Source organism: Phalaenopsis equestris, unplaced genomic scaffold (genome assembly GCF_001263595.1).
Source record: "Phalaenopsis equestris unplaced genomic scaffold, ASM126359v1 Scaffold235610, whole genome shotgun sequence".
NCBI classification, from domain to species: Eukaryota; Viridiplantae; Streptophyta; class Magnoliopsida; order Asparagales; family Orchidaceae; genus Phalaenopsis; species Phalaenopsis equestris.
The window spans coordinates 177,932-193,098 of record NW_018253472.1 but is presented as its reverse complement, the minus strand read 5'-3'; positions in this window follow the sequence as shown (position 1 = coordinate 193,098).

Sequence of the window (15,167 nt, the reverse complement as noted above, 5' to 3'; positions counted from 1 at the left end):
AAGATACTGACAATTAACAAAATTTAATTGAAAATAATCAATAGAAACACCAAGATAATTTTATAGAAGAGGTTCAAGATCAAAACCAATAATCTCACATAAGCAATTTTGTATAAAGGCTTAATAGACTAAGAAAAATAAATAGCGATATAGAAAAAATAATTGTCAAATTTTAAGCATGACTAAAAAGGTCAAGTATATTCAAATTATTTATAGTATTTACATTAGCCTTACCAAAAATGAGTAAATCAATAGCATAAGTAAGGTATAAAATATTGTCAATATTTTGATCCATATGCATAATATTTTTAGAATCCAAAAGAGAAAAAAGAAAATCCATAACTATAATAAAGAGGTATATAGAAAGAGGGCATCTCTATCGTAAACCACTACAATAAGAAAATAACCTTTATATCATAGTTTACTATAACAGAGAAATTAACTATAATAATACAAGCTTTAATCCACTTAATAAACACCAAGAAATGTTTTTCTCTACTCTATAATAAAGAAATGATCTATTAAATTTATCAAAAATCCTTTTTGATCAATTTTAGACCAAAAACATTTCAAAGAATTACAAGAATTTAAATAAAAAAGCATCTAGTTTGCCAAGATATTATTATTAGTAATATCACATCGGTTAATGAAAGCAGTTGAAACTGGTGAATATTATTTGTAAGAAGAATTTTAGCCTATCACCAACAAGTTTAGCAATAATTTTGTAAATAGTATTACAAAAAGATATAAGTCTAAAATCATTAAAAGTTATTGAACCAAAATTATTAGGAATATGAGTGTTGTCAGAATTCTTAACTATGCGAGGGAGTTTAGATACTCTAAAAAATTATTTGATAACCATACAAAAATAATCACCAATAATATCCTAAATAGGTTTAAAAATTTTTAGAAAAGGTATCAGGGTAAGGGGATTTATTTCTCCCAATATGATAAATGTTATTATTAAAATCTTAATCAAAGAATTCTTTCATAAAGTATTATAGTTACATATAGAAATAAAGGTATTTAGAAGAAAATAATTAATAAAAGAAAAAATATATTTAACTTGAATTTTAAGAACATCATTAAAAAATGAAATGGCCTCATTGGCAATGTCATTAATATGATGAATATATCTATTATCAACAAAACACTCTTTAATAAAATTGTTTTTATTCTTAAATTTAACCTTTGGGTAAGGAAATTTAATATTTTTTCTCACCTTTCTAATGCCAAGAGTACCTAGTTTTTTTTGTTTCATCCATATGCACCAGAAATGGGAGTTATTTAAATATTTTAGATTACAAGAAATTTGAACAAGGAGATCTTTATAAAGAGGATTAATATCTATATTATTCATAATTTCCACTTATTAATTCTTCATATAAATAATAGAGTTCAAAATAAAATTAAAACTATTCCATTCTAAACTTTTAAAATTAATTTTATTGTTACAAATGACAAAAAGTGGATCACAATTAAAATTAATACTCTGAGCAAAATTAAAGACATCAAAGAAATTCAACAAAAATTCTTATACATATCTCTACAACTCGGTTTGTAAGAACCATCAATAGAAAAAAAATAAGAGAATAATCAAAGGTATACAAATCCATTACTCTAAAAAAAATAAGAAAAAGATTTTATAATTTTTCATCAATTTTTTAAATAAAATTAAAGTCACTTATTAGCAACTAAAGATCACTAATATTAGCAGAAATAGAAATAGTATATTCAAGTAGATGAATTATTATTAGTATTGATAAAAGGAATAAAAAATTAACTGAAGAAGAACAAAATCCAACCATGAATATATTGTGCCTTAGTATTGATAACTTAAAAAGAAAGAATAACAAAATTTCATTAAACTGATATACGACCATGAACAACACCTTTTATATTATGCACAATCATTTCATTAGAAAATAACTTAAAATGATCAATAGCAAACACATTAGAAATAGAAGAAGAAGATAACTTGGTTTCAAGACGACAAATAAGATGAAGCTTATAATCATAAAAATGTTTTTTTTTTGTTATTGTCAATACAAGGCACATTGTTAAGCACCTAACATTTCCAACAATCATATTAGGTAATAACACAAAAAATAGAAAAGAAACAACTTTGCATCTCTCGTCTCCTTTTATATGATTAGAGTGTCGTAGAAGTTTAGTTTGGCGGCAATTTTTTAAGATGAGCTAGTACGTTGTAATATATTTTATTATTCATTCCTCTAGCTCCTTTCATATGGATGTTTTTTTTTCTATCAATGGGATTGCTCTTCTTGAATAATTACTTGCTTCCCCTTATCTTTTGGGGCCATTCTCAGAGGAAACACTTTGCCACTTCTTAAATTTACTTCTGTCGCTTCTACCAATCTTTGGGTTGGCCCAGTGATGTCTCGTCTAGGACCATAGTTGGTTTTCTAGATTTATTTTTGAATATTAGAACTCTAAGTCAATTACAATCGGTGTTTGCTAAAATTCAAAAATGGGTTCCTCACTTTCTGAGCTATCTTAGTCTGTGTCGTTAGTGTTTGCCTTAGCCATATTGACGAGTGCATTGGGATTTTGTATGATTTAAGGGTTGTTAAATGAATTGAAATTTAAATTAGATTGGTTGTTAGTTATGTTATCACTAGAGTCTGTCAAAACGTAGCCAAAATCATAACTCTTCACAATATATGATCCCAAAGGAACATAAAGACAGTCATACAGAGTCAGCGGTTTGAGGCATTTCTCCCTGAAATTTGAAATAACCAATCAAGGATAAGCAGCTCCTAGTCTACTCTTGGCATCATCGGTCAGTGTTTCTTCGACGATCTTCCTTTTCTCCTATTGCTGCAGCTTCTCTAGTGTGATTGAAAGAGTTGGCTTAGTGGGCTTCAGGATCTTAACAAAGGTTTACACTGAAAAAAGCTGAATCTGGTCTAATATCTTCTTCAAGGATCTGGTCTAAAATATACTCCATCCCTCATTATTGCTTACGGATCAATTGGAATGATTGGATTAGCCAAAATCACATTGACAAACCCTTTTTCAGGTTCTCTCAAATATTCTTCAACATTGTTAGCTTCCAATTCGTAGGTTCCTCTTGAGCCACTCCTTAAAACTAAGGAAAACCTTAATGTTATGCCTAAACAGTCTATGATATGGGCAATATGTAGGGTGATCCTTCTTATTGACTTTTTCTGGCTTCTTCAGCTCGTGTAATCTGAGCTCAGGCTTCTTGATCCTACTTAGAAACATCTTCTCTACTGCCTCATCGTTGAATGAATACACTATGTTCAACTGATCAGCCATAAAAGGGCTCTGCTCCCCATTCATTTGGTAGGGTCTCTATTGCAATAGTCGCTAACCATACTACTGACTATGCTGATGGTTGTACTATTCTCTATGTTACTGGTTTGTCAACACTATTTTTGGTTGGAGAAGTTGCCTGTTAGAAGTTGTCGGCTGATGGAATAGAAACCCCGTCACTCGCTTCAGAAGGACATTTAATTTAAATATGTCTATATAGTTTAGAAAAATATGAAATCAAACTGACCCAATATTTTTCATAGTTTAAATAGTTTAAATGAAAGAGCTATAGTTTAAATGAAAGAGCTTTATACCTCAAATCTTGTATCTATCCCGAAGGATAAACACAAGACTTGAGGATGAGGCTCAATCAAATAAAATAAGAAATATATGACATACATTTGGTCCGCAAAACCCTTTTTATTTGCTGACAAGTTCCCTTATTTAATGCAAAGAATTAAATAGGGCTTATATCAAGCTGGGTTCGGACAAGCTTCCTATAAGGGCAAGCCTCTATAATTAATTACATCTTAGATAACCACATCTTAGATAACTACATCTTAGATAACCAAAGTTACCTAAGAAAAATCTTGATAAAAATCAGTAAATATTATATTCAAGAGGTCAAAAGGATATGACTTTTCAGCAAAATCAGACAAAGAGGTGTGAAAGGGGAATGGTTTAAATTTGGAAAATTTTGTTGTAAAGTCCAAAAGAGGATGAACTAGGGGATGTCACAGATACGGGGGAGAGCCTCGGTGACTTCCCAAGCTATCCTATGGTTCGACTTCAGTTTTGAGGAGAAATATTTAAGTGTTTCATCCTGCCAATTTTATTTGTTAGGGCTTACATTCGTGTGAAACAATCACAAAAATAGCCTGGAAGATGTGAGGATTTAGGTCATGACAAACGACAACCTCAGAATCTTAAGACGAGTTAGGGCTTAGATTGTACAATAGATATGTATAAAGGCTTAAAGATGAGGTGAGGATTTATGTTGCATAAGCAAACTACCTCGAAGTCATATGTCTTGGTTGTTTAATTCTAGTGAAGGAAATTGGGTTAGCTGGGGAAGACATGTTTTGCTATTGAAGATGGTCGTGCTGCCCACATTACTAGCTCTAAGCTCCTCATTGTGATGAGTCTAAGTTTTCTAATGTGTTAGATCGTGATGTCAAATCAGATGGCCCGAGAGTTAAAGTTCCTTAAATGTTATGGGGCATGTTAAAGTTGATTAGAGGGACACCAGTTAGGATCCTATGGTTCCCTCGTTCCGGCACCATTATTTTCTATCAGATTCACTTAGTCCAAATGAATTTACTAAACTCAACTTAATGAATTTCATACTTTCAATTAGACTGTGGGAAGTCTTGTTAGTAACCATAGGTTGCCTCCTTCGAGGGATTCTCGATCATCCGATAGAGACGTCTTAATTTTGTTGCAACTATTGTTTGTAATGTTTATGATTAAATATTCAGTTGTCTTATATTTTGAATGTTGTGGCGGTGAATTTTATCTTGGTTGATTTTAGTTTTGGTTTCAGTTTAGTGGCTATCCTAGTAGTTTTGGTTTTCATGCAGAGTGTCATCATTGTTTAACATGCAAGTTTTGTAAGTATAAAAATACAGTGTGGAAAGTACAAAAAAAGACTGCATTATAAACTGTAAAAGCTTACCTCACGAGTCTTCTAGTTCTACCACCTGAAAGGTCAGTACTTACAAGGCATGTATGTAATGTTGCAATGAATTTATATTGCACGAGTAGATAAAGGCTTAGCTACCAAGCCCCAAGTTATGATTTAGTTGAATCTCAGACGATCCTAGTAGATAATTTTAGGACAAAATACGATAAGTTCAATTTGTCCTTCAAAATATCCAAAAGATTCCAAAGTGCTCGGGATATGACCCTGAACTATTTTGAAGATCTCTTGAATTATTTTGAGTTCATTTCTGAACTTATCGTATTGTTTCATTAACCATCCGAGTTTAGAGTGTGGCTACCCCATTGCTCATTGAAGCTTAACAATTTAATTATCCCAAGGATAGATTACTCGATTAATCATATGATGTTTCATTTAAGAGTTATGTGAGTGAGTGCCCCTAAGGCAAGTTTGCGTTATTTAAGATTTATGATGCCCAAAGTTAAAATCAGGCTTGTAGTGTTTAAAGATATTAATCAACAATCATATCATTTTCCAAATCCAATAGACTTGGGTTTAGACAGCGAACCTATGCCACTACCAAGCCTTTTAATAATCATGATGAATGAAATGGTTATTATCAAAGTTTTGATTTTAAGTGTGATGTATTTTTATTAAGTGATCACATCATCCTCAACTTTGGGCTTAAAGAAAGTAAGTTATCATCTTTCTGGCTTAAGCTCATCACTTAAGAATCATTTGATCTTTAACTGACTTACGAGTCATTAAGATTAGGAGAACTATGTTTTTAGTTGATGTTGCGCAAAGGTGTTGAATGGTTTTCTACATTTTAGCCCCATTATTTTAGCCATTTTAGCCCCATTGTATTTTAATCATCCAAACATGTTTATTAAGATCAAAATTACTCATTTTCCCTTTGATAATCCTAAATTGTTTATTAACGCACCAAAGTCCTAAAATTACCACTTTGCCCTTACGACACTTCACCTCATAACTCTTTAAACACAACTCAAATGACTTTGAGGGTTTAAAGTGTTATATCCATGAGGTAATTAAAATTTTAGAGGAGGATATGTGGACCTCTCAAAATTTGATTTAATTTAGATAATTATTTAAATTTAGAAAATAGGATTTTCAAAATTTAATTTATTTAATTATCTAAAATAAAATTTATATTTATGGAAAAATTATTAGAGGTTTCCTAAGGTCAAATAAACACTAAGGCATTTTTAATGATTTTTTAATCAAATTTCTATTGTTAATATTTAATTTTAGATCAATTTTCATGATTTATCTAAATAAAAAATAGTGTTTTAATTACAAAAATTAATTTTATACTTTTATTAGACTCCTCTAAGTTTAGAAAACTCACAGAATCAAATTTTATATTTTTGTGTTTTTTAATTTATTTAATATAATTATTTTAGTGAGAAAATATGAAAAATTCATTTTTAAGCCTTTAAAATTTATTTTAACTTAGAAAAATTATTAAAAATGTCTTGGTGAATTCTAAGTGATCAGAGTATATTCTCACTCATTTTTTATATTTTAAAAAATTTTAATTATTTTAATTATTTTTATTCAAAGTATAATTTAAAAATGAAATATTTTCACAAAAATGGGTTTTATTTTTATATAATGCCCCTGATCACAAGGAACTCAGTAAAATAATTTTCATAATTTTTCTAAGCATATTTAATTTAATATAATTATTTTTATACAAAAAGCAAGGTTTCCTTAAGAAATCTGTATTAGTGCCTAGGCTAAGTCAAATAATTTTGATATTTTTAGAGTGAGTAGAAATAATTATATTTTTAGAGTGAGTATAGAGTGAGTAGAAATAATTTTTATGAACAATGTGGAGTTGATTTTGTTAATTTCTGATATGTATTTAATTTACACAAATTAATATAAGGTATTTACATTTAACTAGTATAAAAATTCAAAAAATGATTCAAAACATCACAATATTTTTTTTAGACTTCTTTGATCACAGGAAACCTACTAAAATTATTTTCATAATTTTTCAAGTGATATTTTTATTTATATAATTAAATAAGCTAAAATGGTCACCTTAGTTTGAAAATTAGGGTAAGAAGCATAGAGATGCCCTCTGACCTTAGAGAAATCAGAAGACATGACCTCTATCATGAGCAACAAACCCTCAAAATTTCAAGCCATGGTAAAAGTTTTTAAGCTATGGAAAATTAAAATACCACAGAGGGTATTTAAATAATAAAAAGTCAGGAAGTGAGAAATTAATTCTATTTTTAGTCTGCATTATTCTCCCCTATTCACTGAGTAAAAGAGTATTTTTATTTTATTTTTATGATTTTTTCTAGAGAAAGATATGTTTTCTAGAGAAAGATATGATTTTTTCTAGAGAAAGATATGGATTTTTGAAGTTTAAACATTTAAAATAATTCAAAAATACCTATTTTTCTACTAATCCACGCGGCGCCAACTCATCCTCGTCCTCTCCAAAGGCTCCACACGTCGCTCCGTCATTTGAAGCTGCCAGCCACATAGCCTGCACGCGGACTGCGCTTTATTCACCATGAATTTGTTCGGCTTGATCTCCTCCATCCATTGTATACACGCACGATCGAACGACTCTCTGTTATCATCCCCAAGTGACCTAACTCATGAGCCGTTCACACTAAAACCTTAAGATCTTGGACCAGACTCAACCCTAAACCTTCATCTACTCAAGAAGAACACATCTATACAGTTTATACGGTATGAAATACAGTAAATAAGTATGGAGGGTCGAAACAAGCTTGATTTAGGGTTGGAGTTCAAAACATTTGTCTAAGAGTGGAGGCCTCAATCAGATGGTTGTGGTAGCTTCAATTAGCCCCAAAGAACCTCCGGATGAAGTCTCAAGCCTTGGTGAATGGTCGAGGTATGAATTTGATTAAGCTCAATTTTAGGTGGTTGTCAAGAGCCAGATTAGAGGCTATTTTAGAGGGGATTTTGTGGGGAATCATCTTCTTTCACTGTGGGGATGGTATGTGCACAGTTAATTGAAGTTTAGTTTACTATGGAGATGTAGGGAGTTCTGCCCTTGTTTTAGCAGAAATTTGAGCTCAAAATTAAGCTTCCATAATGGGGATCAAAGGGGGAAATTGGTGGGCTTGAATTGAGGAGGTCTTAGGGAGTCTTTGAGAGCAATTTGACAGAGTTTCCCTAAGCAAATTTCAGCATGTCGTCGTTCTGTTCTTGGCCATGGAGGTGAGGTTTAAATAAAAATGGCATAGGGTGGCTGTCATGGCCAATTGAGGGGTGCAAAATGGTGCTTAGGTTGAGGGGTTTGAAGTTCTAAAACCAGTTGAAATTGATCAGGTCAGATGGGCGACTTTGGGTTTGAATTTTGGCTTGGGGCTCTCAATTTTGGTGTTTTCTGGACACTAGGCTGGCCGACAGGGCCAGGATAGGTGGCCAAGAGGTCAGGTGAGCCAGTGAGAGGGTTAATTATAATTAACCCTCAATGGAAAGTGATGATGGGGAAGATTTTTGGTTAAGGTCCATATATGTGCATAAATCCCTTAATTTAGGTATACAATGGTCCATAGCTAACCATGGCTGATCCAAGGGAATTTATCCTTGTCAATAGAGTGTACTTAGTGGTTGTGGTGTCATCAATTTGGTGGCTTGGCATGGTTAAGTCAATTTTGATGCATGGGTCCAATATGGGTCCAAATGGCTAAAAGTTAGGTTTGGATTAGGCTAGCCATGACTTTGAGCCCAATATGAAGATTTTTGTTGAAGGATTGAAATGATTTTGAGTTCAATTGGAAGCTCGATTTGAAGGATTTTGGGATTTTGGTCTATTTGGGCATGTTGGGCTAGACTTGGGTCTAGATTGGGCTAAGTTTGGGTGAGGTTCAAATTGATTATTGAAAATGGTCTATATGAATGTAATAAAGAGTTTTCATCAAAAATTTGGTGCCAATTTTTGGGTTAAGGCATTCAATTTGGTTTAATTTAGGGACAGCCAATTTGGGGCAAATTTAGGGATTTATGGATTTGGGTTGAAATTAAATGAAATTGATGCATCACCAAGGCAAATTTAAAGTTTAATTTGATGTGTAAGATTGTTATGAAGAGTTTGGGATTCAAATTGGGGTAAATGAAGTAGGTTGTGGGGTTTAATTAGGTAAGATTAGGTCATAGGACCAAAATTGGGGGTTTGACTTAAATTATGATTGAGCTCAAAGAATGGGTCAATTAGGCTTGGATTTGATTTATATTTGTCATATGAAGGGTCAATTTGAGTTTAGAACAGAAATTGATGGAAATTAGAACCAAATTAATGAACATTTAAGGTGAATTTGGGGAAATTAGGTCTTTAAAGGCAATTTGGGGATTTTGGTCAAAATAGTCAAATTGACCAACTTGGGTGGTTCAATTGGAGGGTCCAAATTGGTTTTGGAAACATTTTGAGTAATTTTAGAGGTTTTGGGAAAGTTTGGGGTGACAAGGGTTTTTTTTTGTAATTTTGGCAATTTTGGGGGTATTTTAGTAATTTTGGTTGTTTTTGGGTAATTTGGCTATTTTGAAATGGTTTGAAATGATTTTTTAACAAACTTGGAAATTTTTTTGGTGAAATTGGGATTTCTGGCCAAATTTGAGATTTGGGGGTATTTAGGTAATTTGGGTAGGTTTGGAGGTAAAAAGTAAAATTGAATATTTTTGGTAGAATTGGGAAACCAACCACCATATATGAGCTATGGACCAATGAAATCCCCATTTGGATCCTCTTTGTACTGGTCTTAGCCAAACCCTAGTATCTTAGCTAGAGCTTAGCCTAGGGCTTGTGGGTCATCTACATGAGTCTCCTAAAGGATCAAGAGATCAAGGGATCAAAGTCAACAATTTGGGTTTTAGGATTGTGAGTGGATATATGTGATAATGAGTGTAAGTGAACTAGCTCCAGACCAACACCCAGGGTCAATCCTAAGGTCAAGCAGTCTTATAGGGACTCTCCTTGAAATCTCTCATACTGTATATTGACTCCACCTACTAAGTGCTAGAGCTTGTGACCAATATGTGAAACTTCAAGTTGAGCAAAGAGGAGTTTAGAGTTTCTAGTGGTGAGGGTTCCTTTTCTATTTTCTAGGAATAGTCAACAAGAAAATCCTATGACTAGACATTAGACAACTGAAGAGGGAAAACTAAATCTCAACCAAAAGTGAGGTCAACATGGTTGTATTGTTGTAGATGTTGGTAGGTGTCGGAACTATTTTGGTTGGGGGATTTGCCTGTAATAAGTTGTCGGTCACCAGAATCAAAATCTTGTTGTCCGCTTCGCGTTTCAGAAGGAAATTCAATTTACATATAGATTTAAGTTTAGAAAAATATGAAATCAAACTGACCACATATTTTTCATATTTTAAATGAAAGAGCGATGTACCTCAAACCTTGTATCTATCCCGGAAGATAAACACAAGATTTGAGGATGAGACTCGATCAAATAAGCTAATAAATATATGACATCTATTTGGTCTGTGAAACCATTTTATTTGCTGAAAATTTCTCCTATTTAAAATGAATAATTAAATACGGTTTATATTAAACTGGGTTTGGACAAGTTTCCTATAAGGGTAAGCCTCTATAGTTAATTATATCTTAGATAACCAAAGTCACCTAAGAAAACTATCGATAAAAATCAGGAAATATTATCTTCAAGGAGGTCAAAGGATAGGAATTTTCAACGATATCAGCAAAAAAGTGTGAAAAGGGATTGGTTCAAATTTGGAATATTTATTGTAGAATCCAAAGGAGGAAGAACTAGGGGATGTCACAGATCCGAAGGAGAACCTCAGTGACTTCCTAGTCTATCCTATTGTTTGGCTTCAGTTTTGAGAAAAAAATTATTTGAGCATTTCATCCTACCAATTTTATTAGTTAGGGCTTACATTTGTGTGAAAAGATCACATTAAAAAACCTGGAAGATGTGAGGATTTAGGTCGTGACAGACGACAACCTCAGAATTCTAAGACAACTTAGGACTTAGATTGTACAACAGAGCTGTACAAAAGCCTAAAGATAAGGTGAGGATTTATGTTGCATAGTGAGGATTTATATAAGGTGAGGATTTATGTTGCATAAGCAAATAATCTCAAAATCCTATGGCTTGTTGTTTAATTCTAAAGAAATGGTTTAGTTGGGGAATACAGGTTTTGCTGTTGAAGATGGTCGTACTGCTTACCATGATAGCTCCAAGCTCCTTGTCGTGACGAGTTTAAGTTTTCTAAGGTATCAAGTTATGATGTCAAATCAGGTAGTCCTATGGTTGTAGTTCTTTAAATATTATGGGGCATGTTTAAGTTGATTAGAGCGACACCGGTTAGGATCCTACAGTTCCTTCGTTCCGGTGGCACTATTTTCTATTGGATTCACTTAGTCCAAATGAATTTATTAAACTCAACTTAATGTGTTCCATACTTTCATTTAGACTGTGGGAAGCCTCGTTAGCAAACGTAGGTTACCTCCTCTGGGGGATTCATAATCATCCGATAGTGACGTCTTAATTTAGTTGTAATTGTTGTTTTGTGTGATGTTTGTGATTAAATTTTGAGTTATCTTATATTTTGAATGTTGTGGCGGTGAATTTTATCTTGATTGATTTTAGTTTTAGTTTTCATGCAGGGTGAAATTGTTATTTAACATGCAAGTTTATAAGCATGAAAGTACAATGTGGAAAGTATAGAAAGAAGATGGTATTGTAAACTGTAAAAGCGTACCGGACGAGTCTTCTCGTTCCACCACTTGAAACTCAAAAATGCATAGGGCATTTTATATGAAGTGAGAAAAAAATAAGGTTCTGGTGATCAACCAAATCCTAAATCATATCTTGGTGGGTCCTTATTAGTTTGATTAAGAATGATTTTTGTTAAGCAAAACATATTAAGTTTAATAGACCTCTGAGGTATCCAACAGGTCTGGAAAAAGAAACAGGTCCATGCTTCTCTCTCACCGCCTGGTGAAAAGCCTCAAGCTCATTTAAACTTATTGTGTTGCTTAATAATTCATTCTGTGAATATCTCCAATGCTCAATGAACATTGATGTTTCAATTATCCCAAAGAGTTGGGTAATTATCATTTATCACTCAATTTGAAAATTCTGTGGGTGAAGACCCTTAAAAGGGGCAAGTTACTGTTATTAAGACATTTAGTCAATATTGGTTTTAGCTTGGGCTTATAGTGTTTCGAAGGTGTTCAACTTTTTATTTGCATTCACTTTTCTAATTTTCATTTAACCAAATTTGATTTAGCTTAAGTCACTACTAAGCCCATAAGGTCCTAGTGAATGTCTTAATCATTTTGAAGGAGATTTCTATATGATAATAATTCATCATCAAGACATTTGAATGTTGTTTGAACATCCAAAATGGGGGTATTAAATTAATGAGTTACTAACACCCAACACCATACCCCTAAGTCTAGGGTCATTTAATTTGATAGACTTCCAAATTTTAATGATTTAAGGAATTTACACATTTATCCTTCAACTAGGGAAAAGTGAGATTGGTTTCTAGCAATTAATCCCTGATGTTTCAATCATCCAAATATGTTAATTAAGATCAAAGGTTGCCCATTTCCCTTTCTTCCTAAATGTTAATTATAACCTAAATGTTAATTATGGCTAAATTTCAAAAATTACACTTTTGCCCCTAAGGCTCTATCACTTCATAATTTATCAAATTTAATTCAAAAGAATTTGGAATTTTTATACCGCCTCACTCATGGGTCAATTAAGACATCAGAGGAGAAAATTTGTTTTTTCAAATTTTAATTTCATTTACATATTTATTTTTATGCAAAAATAGCATTTTTCAAAAGAAATTTCATAACTTGACCAAGGCAAAGCCTAATCCCTTGAAATTTTTACTGGAGGTAGAACTACACTAGAGAACCACTTGGAATAAAATTTCATGATCTTTTGAGTTTCAATGAATTATTAGATATATTTTAAATTTTGGAGTGTTAATTAATTATAAAATTATTTAAATGTGGAAAATTAAATTTAATATTTTTATTAAATCTCTCTGATGTCAAAAAACCTAGAGAAACAAATTTCACATTGTTCTTATTTTTCTTTGAATTATTAGAACTATTTAAGTGAAAATCCATTGTTTAAGTGAAAATCCATTGATTTAAGTGAAAATCCATTGTTTAGCCTTTTAAAAATTATTTTTAAACTTTAAAATTCATTATCTTCACTTGAAAAATTGGAAAAAATATTCCAAATGCTCCTAAATGCTTAGAAAATGATTTAGAACATTTCCATGAATTTTATAATTTTGTGGTTTTTATTTAATTTTTAATTATTTAAATATTAAAATAGGCTTAAAAAATGAAGTTTTTATTTTATTTAAAATTTTATTTTTAGAAAATCTCTCTGATTACAGAGAACTCCCAAAACCAATTTTTATAACTTTTTGAGTTGCATTTTAATTATTAAAAAACAATTTTAATGTCAAAATGGTATTTAACTTAAAAAATCAATTTGAGTTATCAAATGAGCTTCAAATATTTTGAAATTTTTATGGGGAGTTCTCTGAACTTCAAATTACAGTTGAGATTAAAAACCAAGTCATTTAGGTGTTTACATTTCCCAAATTAATTTTCTTTGTGTTTTAGGGTTTTTTGAGAGTTAAGTGTGTTCTTAATGACTTAGCTCATAAAAAATTTTTCAGAGTTCTCTGGTCATAGAAAACTTTCCAAAATTTTCTTAGATTTTTCTAAGCAATATGAAAATTATTATGATTAATTTATGCAAATAATAGACATAAATTTGAAAAACATGGATTTCTGTCTAGAGATCTTTTCTAACTTTGGAAAAATCAAAGAATGTTCCCCATGACAGAGGCAACACATGTCAAAATATCTAGTCATGGTGAAATGTCTACATTCATGAAGAATTAAAACACTCAAAATAGTATTTAATTAATTAAAAATAAAATATGTATCAAATAAACTTCAAACTATTTCTACATTGTTGTCTTCTGTTCACTTAACACTATGGTATTTTTATTTTATTTTTTTGATTTTTCTATACCAAGATATGAATTTTTAAAGTTAGGGAGCATTTTTAATTTATTTAAATCCCTATTTTTCTACTTAAAAACACGGCGCCGCGTCAACCTACGGTGGCTCCAAAAACACGCATGACACGCTTTGGTTGGACGCCGCCATACATGTAGCCACTGACTCGGCCCACGCTTTATGAACCACACTCCCATCTGGCGCAATAAGAGCCCTACATTTGATACATGCGCGATCCAACGGCTCCGCATCATCATCCCCAAATAGATTGAACCCGTGACCGCTGACAGTGACTTTATATATACTTAAAAATACAAGAATTTGATACTGCTGCTAGAAGATTTAAATCCCCGGCAATGGCGCCAAAAACTTGATAACATTTATAGATTTGATAAAAATGTGTATAAAATATTCAATAATTGCAAAGTCACACATATTAACGCAACAATATGTATCGCTCAAGTAATACATGACTCTAATGGAGTCCTGGATATCGATCCCACAGGGAGAAATATTAGAGGCTCGAACTAAGATTTAAAAAATCAATACTTCATCACAACAATATAGTTCAAATTAAATATTTATCACTAATAGGCAATTGAAATAAAAATGTAATTTTAATAAACTCTTAATTAACTAATTCTACTAATAAAGTTTCTAATGTGAAGTTCAATATATAAGAAAGCATCCTTCTCCTTGTAAAGAAATTTAAGTGAATGGATAAATTGAATCAGTTCAAATTGTATTGTGCCAAAATACCTATTCTTTACCCTTGGGAGCAGACATAAAGAACATTGACTAATTCTATGCTTAGTTACTGAATCTGCGGCTAGGCTGGGAAGATACCAACTCTCACTTTGGAGCTCCCAAGTTCCCCTCGCTTGAGGGCTAACATCTATATTTCAGCACCCAAACGATAAGATCAAATTAAGGATTTTAGTATGTCACTCTAAAATCTCTAATTCTACGCCCAATAATTTTTATTTCCCTATTTATTTGCACCCAACTTTTAAGGACTTTGACCTCCCTAAATCTTGAAAGTAATCTTCACTTTAGTTGTAAAACTCAACATATTTTAACAAATCAATTGGCCAGATTGAAAGTAAATTAAGATTGAAGTGAGAAGATCATCACAACTTCCTTAACATTTTCA